The sequence below is a fragment of the Dipodomys ordii genome, unplaced genomic scaffold, assembly GCF_000151885.1.
Source record: "Dipodomys ordii isolate 6190 unplaced genomic scaffold, Dord_2.0 Scaffold59, whole genome shotgun sequence".
In the NCBI taxonomy this organism is placed as follows: domain Eukaryota; kingdom Metazoa; phylum Chordata; class Mammalia; order Rodentia; family Heteromyidae; genus Dipodomys; species Dipodomys ordii.
This window is the reverse complement of record NW_012267275.1, coordinates 4,171,896-4,183,973: the sequence shown is the minus strand read 5'-3', so window position 1 is coordinate 4,183,973 and position 12,078 is coordinate 4,171,896.

Below are 12,078 nucleotides of genomic sequence, written 5' to 3'. Positions count from 1 at the left end.
AAACTGTTGTAATCTTAGTGACTTAGCAGAAATTCATGGGCTCCGAGTTCTGGAGAACAGATGTCCAACATGAAGGTGTTAGCAAGGCTCTGCTCCCTCTGCGCACACCAGATAAAAGATCAGGTTTGGTTGTCTCTCCTAGTTCTGGTAGTGGCATTCGCCCTGAGTGCTTCTTTGTGTTCAAATTTGCCCTTCCTGTAAGTATTCTACTGAGATTAAACATGTATCTACTTCAATATTACCTTAAATTAGTCTGCAACAAACCCTTTATTTTAATAAAGTCACACTCTGAGAGATTGAGGATTATTTACACGTAAATTTTGGTAGAGCATTATTCAACTCAAAACATCATCTTTGTAACAGAAATAAGGATGGAAGTATGTATTAAGATGGATTTGGGGGCTGGGAAGGTGGCTTAGTGGTAGAGCGCTTGCCTTGCATGCATGAGGCCCTGGGTTCGATTCCCCAGCACCACATAAGCAAAAAGGAAAAAAGCCAGAAGTGGTGCTGTGGCTCAAGTGGTAGAGCGCTAGCCTTGAGCTGAAGAGCTGAGGGACAGCGCCCAGGCCCAGAGTTCAGGCCCAGGACCAGACCCCCCCCCAAAAAAAAAAGATGGATTTGGCCTTGAGAAATAAATCTAGAAATGAAAAAGCAACACACAAATGGGAAGAAATGTTTGCAAATCATTTGATTCACAGAAGACTTATCTCTAAAATAAAAATAATAATCCAATAATAAAAATAAATCCAATAATAAAAATAATCCAATTAAAAGGAGACAGTAGAGGTATGGAAATGACAAAGACACATAAATGCATGTTTAACATTACTATGGCTTTGATATGGTCTGAATGTATTCCCAAAAGGTCCTTCTAATGGAATCTGACTCCTTGTGTAATAGTGTTAAAGGGTAAAACCTTTGAGGTATGGAACCTATTGGAAGGTAATCATGAGCGCTCCAGCTTTAGAAATAGATCAATGCTGTCTTATAGGAAGCCTCAAATCTGGAGCTGGATTAGTTTCAGATGTCACAAGACCAAAAAAAAAAAAAGTAAACATGCCCCCTTCCCAGGCCTCTTGCTTGTTGTCTTCTGTGTTGTTTCTGCCTTCTGCGTACAGCCAAATTCTCTTTCTGCTTCTTTGCTGTCTCGTGATACATCCAGATGCCAGAACCCCTCTCACCACTAGGATGACAGGACCAGAAAGCCAGCTGTAGTAAATGCTGGCAAAATGTAGAAAAAGTGGAACCCTCATACACTGCTGGTGCGGCTTCTTTGGAAAAAAGTCTGGCAATTTCTTAAAAGGTTAAACATAGAGACACCATATGATGTTTACCCTAAAGAACTGGAAACATATATGCGCTAAATTTTTAACATGAATTTTTATAACAGCATTTCTGATGATTATAAATAATGATATGTTCAACCAATAAATGAGTAAATTAAACACACAATATACTTAAAGATGCAACATTATGTTCCGTGAAAGAAGCTAGTCAAATTATTCCATTTTTATAAAATGCCAAAACTTTAGCAAATTTAGAGACAGAAGGAAAATTAGTGGTTTCCTGAGACTGAGAAAGGGGATAATAAGTGTTACTAGTAGAGATTCTTGTTGGAATGAATATTCTAGAATGATTTATATGGTGCTGAGGATGTAACTCACTGGTAGTGCATTTGTTTGCCATGTGTAAGACTCTTGGTTCTACCTGCAGGAGAGGGAAAAAAATAAAATTATATTCATAGCTCCTTAACTCTGACTATTCTAAAACTTACAACTATGACCTTTAATGGATGAATCATATAAAACATTAAGAAGTAAGGGGTTTTACGAAGTCATAATAATCATGCTTGATTTGAATTAAACCGTAATACAAATCACAGACTACAAGTATGTACTGTGTTCGTTAGCGGGCTGCTGTCATTCGAAAGGTTTAGATTCATCCAATGGAGCATTGGTCTATTTAGGTATAGGGAAATGCTGTAGAAAATCCTGCAGGTACAGATACATCTTTTCCAAATAGGTACACTGAAGTTACTAGAAAATGCTTAAAAAGAAATTTTCACTCTAGAAGCTACACTCTAAGATGGTAAGAATTATAGTCTCTCAGATACAATGTTAATGAAGCAGCTTCCTGGGCCTTGTCTCAGTAGGTCTAAAATATTCCCTAAAATCTGCATTATGCCAAATAATGCTGGTGATTATGTGTGGAGGGTAAGGGTTAACTATATGCAATAGGATTCCTAGTACTCATGAGAGACAGCATGGGATTGAAGAGTAGAGTTGGCTTTTGGGGTTATACTCTCAGAACTCAAATTCTGCCTTCATTAAACATGTCCTACATCTGTGTTGGGGACAAATTGCATAAGCTTCCTGGGCTTCACTTTTTCCTTTGTGAATGGAAGACAAGTCCTCACAATGTGAGGACAGGATGAATTAGCATACCTAAAGAATGTTTAGAAGAGATGCATTTTTAAACACTATTTAGATTGCATACAAAAAATAGGCCTGAAAGAGTATATTGAAGTGTAATGAGGTAATAACCAGTTTCTAGTATATACTGATGTTTCTAGCCTGATAGAAAAAGAATGTCCTGACAAAACCAATTTTTCCATGTTGAGTTAGCATCTGAACCCTGGAGTAGAAGGTACCTGGGTAACAGGGCTCATGAGCAAATCCTAGGCCCTTTTCTATAAAACTCAGAAAGCATAACACATTTTTCAGACATCATCTCCAGCTGGAAAAAATTACCGATTTGCTCTTTCTAAGGAAACATTCATACTCTTGAATATTCTGATTTAGTGGGGTTTTTTGTGTTTTATTTGTTCCAGAGACATTGAAATAGAGCCTAATCTTTACTCCTGTAACACATGTCCCTCATCTGTTTGTTTGTGTTTTAGCATGAGAATGTCCTGTAATATTTATGCAGCAGATTACACTTGACTGTGATTCTTGGCTGACTTTCAGCTGACTCAGGTGCTTTTCTCCACCCTCTGGCTGAAGGCTGCCAGCACAAGCTGTCAGTCATTCAGATATTTATGGAGAGCCGATAGTACACAGAGCACCAAAAAGAATTAAAACCAAAACAAGTACTACAGCTTTGCTTTGAAGGCTCTTTTAATCTACTGGGATAACCAGGACAAGCTTGTAAGATACATACATAATGCGTAACACATGACACAAATGTGTAAAATCAAGTATTAACACGATCAGCCTGATGTAAAATTGCAAAGTAAACTCATCTTTAAGTTCTCCTATGTCCCATCTCATAATTTTTTTCACTTTCAAGTATCTGTCAAATGATGTCTATTATTTCTTGAGTCTCAGTGAGAATGATAATTTAGTAGTTGGAATATTTAGCTTGTCCCTAAAATATAACTAGGTAGGCTTCCTGGAGGCACAATTATATGAAACTAGATAAGTAATGTACTTTACCTATTTGATAATGACATTTTTATAAGATAGAGCAATATTTATAATATAAAGTTATTTTGACCAGTAGCCTTATGATTATTATCTATAGACAAGGCACAACTTCTACCGAGAATGCACAAACACAAATCCTCAGCTGCTATCCATTCTCTTTCATTAATCAACAACTTACTTGTTCCTGTTTAGGTAATCTTATCCTAGCCTGAGTGTGAGTTGCTTTATGTAACCATGAAGGCTCTGTCTGCTTCATTTGGATTATACACAGATCCGATATTTTCTTTGATCTGCAAGGCAAATGATGTCCTTTGGTTCTTTTAAGGCCTTTCTACTTACTTTTACAGGAAGTTCATAATTTTAAATGTGGTATTGTTTAGAAGACTAGAGTGAAAACATTAATATGGGAATTCCTTATAGAGAAGTGAACCTGAGATATTGTACTTAAAACACAAATATTCCTCAGCAGAGAAAGGCTCTGGAAATTATGTGTTTAGATACTAAAAAAATGAGAAATACTTAGTCATGTGCTGAAAATAGAAAGCTGAGCATAGTAGGCTAGGGCAGCATAGTAGAAGAAGGATAGGAGAATAAATTAGCAAAAATTCTCAACTCATTGTTGGGAAGTAAGTTTGCAAAAGTGAGCAAGATATAGAATATATTCCTATATTTTTAGTGAAGTCAGTATTTCCCAGATTTTCTAATGATTTTCACCTGTGAATATTTGAAAATGTCCTAATTTAATATATTACTTTACTATATAAATATAATTTGGTGAATTATTAATGTTATATTCTACTAATATCCCAATTATTGGCATATATTTATAGTACAAAGGGTTTTCATTGGGATATTTCCATGTATGTATAGAATAAACTATGTTGTTTACAGGAAAATGGATGGAACTAAAGATCATCATGTTAAGTGAAGAAAGGTAAGCTCAGAAGACAAAGCATATTTTCCTTTATATGTGGAATGCAGACCTAAAATAATAATAGCAATAAAAATAATGTAAAAAGAGATCTCTGAGGAAATCAGCAGGAGGGGTACTAGGGAAAGAAAGGGGGGTGGTGATGGGGGTGAATATACTAGAAGTACATTATGCATGTGTGAAAACATCATTATGAAATTCATTAAAAACTTAAGGAGAGGGAAGGAGGAATGGGCTAAGAAAGTGAAATATACATGCTATGAATTTAATTAATAAAATCATATGCATTTATGTAAATATCATAATGAATTCCCTTTATATAATTATACTAATAAAAATAATTTGAATAAAAGAAAATTTCCAAATTTAAATCCTGGATAATTGATCTGTTTTTACTGACAACTTCATAAATATGGCACAGTGTTATGCATGCCCACAGCCTTATTGATGGGAAATCAATCCTACATAGTCAATACTGCAAACAAAGTTCCATCCTAAGGAATCTCTAATGTAAAAGTGCTAGGCATTTGCATACTGGAGTATAAATATTGATGGCTTCTGGGAACATGCTAGACTAGGTACCCTTATTGATTTCCCTACAGCTAAAATTATAGAGTAAAATTATTGAAGTTTTTTTTGTGCATTGATGACCTGAAGACTTAGCAAGGAATAACCATGACACCACATCTAACTGAAGGCAGGAGCACAGAGAGGTAAAACAAAGGTGAATCCAACCTCACCTTATGGGCATCTGAAGCAGAATTTTAGGCCTTTGAGAATGTTGGGAATAGATGGCATATCCCAGTGCTTGACTAAATGGGAGGACCTAATAGCAAATTAAATTCAAGGACAGAATAAGTGCAGATACAGTTTGCAAAAGATTCATCTAAAACTAAGGCATATAGAAAAATTCAAAGAAATGGTAGTATAGTTGTATATCAGAAGTGGAAGTGGAGATAAACAATTAACATCTGTTACTGACCAGTACAGGATGAAGGGATATAATTAACACTCCTGCCAGTGGCTCGTGTCTACAATCCTAGCTACTCAGGAGGCTCAGATATGAGGATCAGGTTTGGAGCTGGCAGGACAGAGAACACGTTGACATATACTTCCAATTGACTAGAAAAATATCAGCAGTGGAGGTGTGAATCAAGTGGTAGAGAGTGAGCCATGAGGGTAAGCCTGGCTACTGGCATACTTCCCTTTCCCCTTCCTCCTTATTTCTTGGAGAGTGGATTTTGATAAATTAAGATATTAAGCAACAGACAATCAAACAAATTCCTCTATCTGGTATCTACAGGAACTGGGACTGAACATCCCAGAATATCAAAATCCACAGATGATCAAGTTATTTATTTCAATATAAATCACAAGTAACATGTTGATTTGGATGATTGGTTTTTCCTGATATTTTAGACCCAGGAATATGCTGCAATAAATTATAGTACTCTCAAAAGTTGAACCTTTCTGCCCCAAACAACCTCAGAATCAATCCAATATTGGAAGGGACCTTTCTTTGAACTGCTCTAGGGTCTCTACAGAGCTCAATTGAGATTTCCATAGAGGAACTGAGAGTCGGGATAGCTCTCATCAAAGTTCCTGAGTTGTAGCCAAGGAGGAGAAGGACCTCTAGAATGAAAACTATAAAACTCTGAATAAAGAAAGTGAAGCCACTAGAGTATAGATCTCCCCTGTCCATGGATTGGTAGAATCAAAATCATGAAAATGGCCATATTGCCAAATAATATCCTCAAATTCAAGGCAAATCTCATCCAACTCCCAATGTTGTTCCTCAGGGAGATAGATAAAGCTATCCTAAAATTTATATGGAACCACAAAAGGATCTGAATAGCCAAAGCAAACTCGAGAAGAAAAATAAAATAAAGCAATGCTGTGGCAGTATCACAACAGTCTTTATAAATATACTACAGAGCCATAAGACAAAAACATGTTAGTGGCACAAAAAGAGCCCTGAAGAACAATGGAACACTTTAGAAGACCCAGAATGAAACCACATAATTATAACCTCCTGATTTTTTGTGAAAGGAGCCCAAAACATATGCTGGAGAGAAAATAGTCTCTTTAACAAATGATGCTGAGAAAATTGAATGCTTTCATGCAGAAGAATGAAATTGGATCCTATCTCTCACCCTGTGCTAATACCAATTCAAAGTGAATCTTACTGTAAAACCTGAACCTTTGAAGCATCCACAGAATAGAATAAGAAAAGCAGTAGAATTTACTAGTACAGGCAGTAACTCCCTGAATAGAACTCCAATCACTAAGTAAATAAGAATAAGGTCTGGCAAAGAGGATTGTGTAGAGCTAGGGGAAAAAAAAAAAACTTCTGCAAAGGAGAGGTAGTAGTCATCAGGCTGAAAAGACAGTCTACAGAATGGAAGAAAATCTTAGCCAGCTGCACACCTGAAGAGGGTTTAACAAGCAGAATATATAGGGAATTACAAAATCAAACTTGCAAAGAATCAATAACCCAATTAATAAATGGGCAAAGGAAATACTTCTCAAAAGTATAAGTACAAATGGCCAATAAATGTAGGAGGAAATGTTCAATGTTCTCAGCATAAAGAAAGTGCAAATCAAAACAGCACTGAGATTTCCATCACACTCCAGTCTGAGTTAACACCATCAAGAACACAGCAATAAATTCAGGCAATATGAGGAAAAAGAAACTTTAAGACACTGTTACTGGGACTGCAAACTGGTGCAGCCACTATGAAAATCAGTTTAGAGGGTCTTCAAAAAGTGGAACTGTCATTTGATCCAGAAATTATCAGTCCTGGACACTTATCCAAAGGGATATGTCAGAATAAAACAAAGGCTCCTACACACTCATGTTTGCTATAGTACTATTCACAATAGCCAAGCTAGGAAAGTAGTTGATGCACTACAGCCAATGAATAGATAAAAGGAGTATATTTTCATCAGAATAGTACTCAACCATAAAAAAGAATGAAATTGCCAGGCACCAGTGGCACACCCCTAAAATCCTAGCTACTTAGGAGACTGAGATGTGAAGATTGAGGTTCTAAGAAAAGGGTACCAGGAAATGAACAGGATAAAAATATGTTAAACACACCCATATAAATACATGAAGATAATATTATGAAACCCACTAAATACCATTTGAAAGGCAGGGAGAAGCAATGGGGTTAAAGGACTCTCATAGGAGGGATACTTCTATTGAAATATCACAAAGAAACCCCCTTGTATCAATTAATATATACTAAGACAAAAGAAAATATCTGTTGGAATATTGCACTAGTATTCACAAAAAGGAAAAGCTTTACAAAAGAAGAAATTCTTATTACAAATTTTCTACTATAATAAAATCAATCCTCAATGATTTCTATTTCCCCGTGTATTTTGTCAAACTTTTATTTAAAATATTTCATATAATTTTACTTTGGAAATTATTGTCTACTGATAGTAAAATATTAGTAACCATAGGACTTTAACCTACTCTGCAATAAAAATAGGAAGTGGGTTGAATCCATAAATATGTTATTCTTTTTGATGTATAATATTATTAGTTGTACAAATTAAATTATACATAATATTTATTGGGGCTATATCACTCAACAATAACTTTACATGTTTATGTCAGATTGAAAGTACTTTCTGAACAACTGCCCAATAAATAAGTGGGCGAAAGACTTAAAGAGAAACTTCTCTGAAGAAGAAAGAAGGATGGCCAATAAACACATGAAGAAATGTTCAACATCCCTAGCCATAAAAGAAATGCAAATCAAAACAACATTGAGATATCACCTCACCCCAGTTAGAACGGCAAAAATCAAGAACTCTAACAAAACAGATGCTGGAGGGGATGTGGACAGAAAGGAACCTTACTTCATTGTTGGTGGGAATGTAAACTTGTTCAACCACTTTGGAAAGCAGTATGGAGGTTCCTCAAAAGACTTCACATAGAACTCCCCTATGACCCAGCAATCCCACTTTTGGGCATTTACCCAAATGTTTACAAACAAGACCACACTAAAGCTACCAGCACAACAATGTTTATTGCAGCATTATTTACCATAGCTAAGATATGGAACCAACCCAGATGCCCCTCAGTAGATGAATGGATCAAGAAAATGTGGTATATATACACAATGGAATTCTATGCCTCCATCAGAAAGAATGACATTGCCCCATTTGTTAGGAAATGGAAAAACTTGGAAAAAATTATACTAAGTGAAGTAAGCCAGGCCCAAAGAAACATAGGTCCCATGGTTTCCCTTATTTGCAATATCTAGTATATCTATGAGTCAAGCGGAAAAAGTCAGATAATGTGATGTCAGGAAAATGTATTTTAATGTTTTTTTCTTTCATGCATGTGTTTCTAATGCATTTATAAGATTATCTCTTTGTTGCTTTGTATGTCCCTCCCCCACAGTATGACCCCTGCTTTCACTATATTTGATGTCAGTATAACTTGAGGAGGAGATGGGGAAAAACCAGGTGTTTAAAGATACAGGTGGACCTGTTGCAACAATGAGAAGTACAAGTTGTCATGTCCAAAACGAGCTTTACAACGTCGGTGGGGGGGGGGAAGGGGGGGAAGGAGAAGGATTGGGATTGGGGGGGAGGGGGGAGGCTGGGAAGGGATGTGAAGGGTAAACAAAAGGAGGAGGCTGCAATGCTTGGTAAGAAATGTACGCATTATCCTGCCCATGTAATTGTAACCCCTCTGTTCAGTATGTTCACAAATAAAATTAAAAAAAAAAAGAAAGTACTTTCTGAGGTCTGCATAGAAGTTATCTGACTGGCCAGGTTTGGAAGATTGCAATTTAGCATAATAAATTAGGCTGTAATCATTTTATAATTCTATAAAGTTGATAAAAATGCAATGATGTTATTTTCTGTCCTCAAAAGGGATTTCATTGACACTTAGGGTAATAATTTGTTTTTATTCTAAGTTGGTACATTATTTTATCCCCTTCCTCCCCAACAAAACTAGATCAAGAAGTGGCATCCATATTGATAGCTCAGAAAAACACAGAGGTAGAAGCAAGGAATTTGCTTGTCCTGAAGTTACTTCTGATATCATTGTACTTTTCTCCACATCTTACATAACTTTGAAGACTATCTGTGAAGTAACTACTATTCTAAATATTAAAAAGTAGCAATAAATTTCAGAAAGCAAATTGTACTTTTCACAAGGCATCGTAACAAACGACATTTTGGAGATAGGATTTAAAGCTCCAATTCTAAAGCTTTATGCCACTTTTCATCAAAACTTAGTGTGCTTAAATATTCCAAGTGTCAGTTGAATCATAAAATAACAAGTAATTTCAAGTTCCTTTGGTTTTTTTTTTACCATATACAATAAATATATCACTAATTCCTTCTTAATAGGCCATAGGCTGTTTTGCTCACTACTTTATCCTTAGCTTTTTCAGAAATGCTTAGCTGGTATAGAAAAGATGTGTAAAATTTATTTTGAATTCACAAATGTATGAAGCAATCAAATCTTTGTAAGAACATTCTTCACTAGAATTCATACTAGCAATCTTGGAGTTTGGTGGGGAAAAATTTCTCCAATATTTAGTTATGTCCTTTTGATTATGAGTAAATAAACTTTACCCAGAATATTTTATAGGTATATGCAACCTGTTGAACTCTTATATCTGTCATAAAGAAGTTATAGCAGGTTGTATAAGATGGATTAATAATATTCTACTGTGTGATGCTTACATTTTTGACACAAGCCATTCAAATAGGAACAAGAAAAAAAGAGAATAATAGCTGTAAAAAAAAAAGTTTTCTAAAATTGATTTCAAGCCTAAATTCCAACAGCAGAAAAGTCCATCAAAAGAAAAGAAAAACCTACAATTGTTTTTCTTCACACATTTAAGAAAAATATTTTAAAGACCATTAATAGTATAACCATCGCAGTTTGCCAAAAGAAAAAATGATATCATTTTATTTCATGACACTAACATGTGAACTTTTTTCTGCTTTCTTTTTAAGTTCTCGACTTTCCATATAAATTTGATTTGGAGAAAGTATCCAACTGTGAAGTTAAATTCTTAAAAATAATATGTGGCAATTGTTGGATGAAAACAAAACTTACACTGACAAATTTGTGGTATATGGTAATACCTCTCTATGTTTGCAGCAGCTGAACTGAGTTGAGCTTCTTTCTAACCTATTTGACCACTCGGCATCTTTTTATTATAAGCATCATCAGAATCAATTTTGCAGCCATATCCATCTTTATGTAATTGAAACGCTCAGTTTTTCATCAACATTGAAACTTTAGGGCCAAAGCACAGCCCTTGATATTAGTTGATAAAGAACTTAAGGCATTTAAGAAAACAAAAATAAAAGCAAAACAAAGCAGTAGTCACCCCTCCCCCCTTCTTTAATGAGTGTCATCAAATAAACACTGATGTTTTAATTGCATATATATGTCTTTTTATGTTTTTTTTAAAAATAGTGTACAGAAGGTTGTCTTTTTTTCCTAACTTGATTTCTGCTTCTAATGCTAGCTACCCTTCCGTTACAATATCATAGCATACCTCCCTTTCCCCCACTCCAGATTTTGCTTTCTGCAAAATCTATCACACACATAACTGTGTGAGAGCATGAAGCAGAGTATGTGATCCCCAGCCTGTTTTAGTTTTCCTATTCTCACTAAGAGGTTTTGCATCTCATGTCTGTCTTGATCAAAGACTTCTACATCAAAGTGAAAAGAACAAAGGATAAGACAAAAATCTAGATCTACTTTAATTTTCCCCTGGATTCCATCCACCGAGAAAAGAGCTCAGCTGCCTTCTAAATGCAAAATGCATGATGCAAGTCAAAGGCCAGTTTCAAGGCCTCTCAGTCAAGCATCCTGTGTTACATATGAGCCCCCCTCACTCCAGCTTTGTGTGTCACTCATTGGCTTACCATATTGGAGAAGGTATCTGTAGAAAACAAGAGATGGTTTTCAGAGGCACTAAATTTAGTTCTTAGTAACCCTTACTCACTGTTCTAAAAGGATCAACTCTGAACGTGACTTTTTACCCCATAAAACAGAGAACTACTTATCTTTGTGCTTTGCTTATTATTTTCTGGCTTCTACCCACTAAACTTAAAAAAAACCAGTTTTTGATTAAAAAATATGATCCAGCTGGGTGCCAGTGCACATGTTTCTAAGCTACTCAGGAGACTGAGATCTGAGGATCCTAATTCAAGCCAGTCTGAGCAGGAAAATATGTGAGACTCTTACCTCCAAACTAATCACCAAAAGAAAAAGCTGGAAGTGGAGCTGTGGTTCAAACAGTAGAGTGTTGACCCTGAACAAGACAAACAAAAATGAAACTCAAGGTCCATGCCCAGGCCCCAAGTTCAAGTCCCAAGATAGGATTTATATATATAATTAAATAGAATTTATATATTTTATAATTATATTTATAAAAATATAATTAAATACTATAATTTTAAAAATATATAATTTTCTGAGAAGAGCCCATCAATACAAGATAAAATCTCCATTAGTAAAGATACTTTGCTCATGATCCTTGTATGCTTGTAGAATTGGCTATGAGAGAGAGACACCAACAAATAAACCATCAAGTACTGAGATGTTGCCTGGGCTACCAGCCAGTGTTCTCAGCGTCTTCATGATTTAGCTCCATGCAGCTCATACAAAACATACTGAGCCTTACTGATCTTCCAGGGTATGAATTTACTTAATACATTTTCTGA